Genomic DNA, 2,883 nt, shown 5'->3' with positions numbered 1-2,883 from the left:
GGCTTAGGTTTTGGTCATTGTGGCTAGATGTATGAGTGTTGCTTGGATTGGGATTGTGGCTAGAAGTGTGAGTGTGGCTAGGAGGGTCATTGGCTTGGGTTTCTGATGGAGGATTTTCATTGATTATGTCTTCTACCAATCTTTTTCTAGCGGGTAGTGCTCGGGTTTTTCTTTTTCTCTTGTTAGACTCATCTATCACCTCAAAGTCTTTGTAAAGAACCCTATTGTTTCCAAAAGGTTTCCTTGCTCTCATGATTAACCCTTTGTGTTTTAGGATTTCACCAATTAACAAACCAAATCCTAACACATGGCTAAACCTCCCGTTCCTGATTTTTGCACCCTTAACAAAATGACATATTCTGCTCAACACCAACTTACTCTAATTTGCCTTAACACCAGTCATAATAGCATGCAAAAAACCAATTCTTTTTGGAGATATATCCTGCATACTATTTATTTTGCACAGAATACACTTGTATATCACATTGATCAAAATTTCATATTCCGGCTTCAAATCATTTTTATCTCCAGATAGATTAGGTTCAACAGATGATTACTCATTCCTAATCTCTGTCCAGACCTCAGTTCGGTCATATACATGCATGTCTAAATCTAGCAAAGGTTGTTCCGGTGTAGATATAGGCAGTCCAAAGGTTGAAAATAACTCATTTTCTCCAATGGAGATGGGAGTTCCATTAACAGTGGACTCAACGGTCTAACCGTTCACCTTGGCATTGACATAGAAGTCGGCTACATCCTCACAGTAATATCCAGAGTAGGAATAGGAACATAACCTCATTAGACCACTGTTTTGTATTGCATGGATGATCCTTTGGGCAAACTCTGAATTTTTGGCATTTTTGAGAAATCCAGTAGGGTCGAAACTTCCTCCGGCTTTGACATTGGTGGCCAGTTTAGTGAGATTAATCTGCAGGGGTTGTTCTTCATGGACTTGTGAGCTTGATTGACCGATTGTTTCCATTGTGTAGTTGAGGATTGAGGGATGTAAGAGTTTTGAAAGAGTTCGGCTATGGAAGATGAAGAGTTTCGAATGTGTTTGGAAAGGTTGTAAAGTGGAGAAGATGATGACTTTTGACATTTTGACCGGTTTGAGTGGAAGGGGTGTTTTTACGAAGAGGTCATTTTTTTTTTAAATTTTTATTTATTTATTTATTTATTTTTTTTGAAAGGAAATTTTGCTTGCGTATGTATCTCAATTATTTTCAACGTACACTGCCGTGCATTTACATATGCAGAAATGAAACCTAAGATTTTAGAAGTGATGTGATGTGCATTGTGCATTATTGGCAAGTTTTATCTACAGTTTTGGCCTTCGAATGTCTGGCCGTACTGCCAGGACTTGGGGGCGACATTCTGGGAAGTGACTGCTTTCCCATCATTTGTGGTGACCCTAAAATTGAGAGATTTCCCAGACAGCATTGCATTGGTCTCCCATTTCTCACCCCAGTTGCGTTTCAGCGGTACCCACTTCTCCTCCCCTTCAGCATTCACCTCCACCTTTGAAACATCCCCGCTTCCTCCAACATTTGACACCGTCACTAGGTTGAAGAAATGATGTCCTGACATCGTAAACCGCTCTCCTCCTTTTCTCATGCATGGAACCCTGCGATAGAACACCGGAACAACCCCGGCTTTGTACTCTGCAATTTGGAGATATGCAGGCATAGATAGGTCAAAATGTGCCTGTGGCGGAGCGCACCATTTTTCGTCGCCCGTCGGGCAAAGATCGGTGGCTGTAACGATGATGGGCTTTTAGGGTGTCTTGCATTGCCCTGTGCTATTTACGCATTTTATTTCGTAGCAGGCTCCGCAGCTTGCTGCATTGTTGAACAATGCTGCGCTCAAAGCTGTAGTGTATGGGGAATAGGTTTCCATAAACTGCTCAAGCCCACAAGCCCCGCCAATGGTTCCCTCAGGGGGGCCATAAAAGGTGGCATGAGCATCCAACCATCCATGCGCTGAATCGCCGCCAAATACACACGGTAATGCACATAACACAATCAATAATATTGAGGCTTGCAATTCTGTTGCCATGGCAGCGGGCAGTGATATGATGATCAGCACGCTAAGCTAAAGATATTTTTTTGAGATCATAAACAATGCAATTCAAATAAATTTTGAATTTGTTGTTTATGATCTCAAAAAATACTGTTTATTTTTTCCTTACGAAGAGGTCATTCACTTATGGTTTATGGCTTCTAAGTGTTGAGGGGTATTTTTGGAATTCCACTCGTTGACATACTAATTGTCAGTCTAGGTTTTATGTTCTCCATTCGATTTGTCTGCTTTGTGGTGCCAAATTTAGAAGTATAGAATCATTTTTGACCTGCCACATAAACAAATAATACTAAGTCTATTCTAATAACAACAACAATAATAATAATAATAAAGATAATAGAAGATAGTGATAGTGGACGAAAAAATTAAAAAAAAATAAAAAAAAATATAAGAGACAACTAAATAAATGTGATGGAGTAAATGCTTTCAACTACCATAACTAGATGCTCTTATTTAAGCTAATAGGCAATCATCACAACTATCTTGTCACACATAAATAAGGTAGATATTGCATGTAAGAAAATCTTGTAAATATTTATATACACACGGTTAAAGAGAAAGGTATTTATGCAAAAAAAATAAAAATAAAACATAGTATTTAAGACAAATTATCCTAGATACTAGGAAGTGACATTTAGGTGCATGTTGGACACATAGGAAATTAATTTTAAAAAAATGTGACAAAAAAAAATGATACATATAAGAACATTTAAAAAAAATTGAGCTTATAGTTTGTAATTTCTGTATTTGTGTTAAATATTGTGTCTAGAGAATATTTCAGTATGATTCTGTTTGAGTGATTGG

The 2,883-nt window shown here is 38.1% G+C and overlaps 1 pseudogene; it reads right to left on the bottom strand.

Moving 5' to 3' along the window:
* Positions 1–1,213: 1,213 nt before the first annotated feature.
* On the bottom strand, positions 1,214–2,076 carry LOC109183655 (annotated as a pseudogene).
* Positions 2,077–2,883: the final 807 nt, after the last annotated feature.

The sequence above is a fragment of the Ipomoea nil genome, unplaced genomic scaffold, assembly GCF_001879475.1.
Source record: "Ipomoea nil cultivar Tokyo-kokei standard unplaced genomic scaffold, Asagao_1.1 scaffold1149, whole genome shotgun sequence".
Classification (NCBI taxonomy): domain Eukaryota; kingdom Viridiplantae; phylum Streptophyta; class Magnoliopsida; order Solanales; family Convolvulaceae; genus Ipomoea; species Ipomoea nil.
Note: the sequence above shows the minus strand (reverse complement) of the source record. Positions and strands in the feature narration are given on the sequence as shown.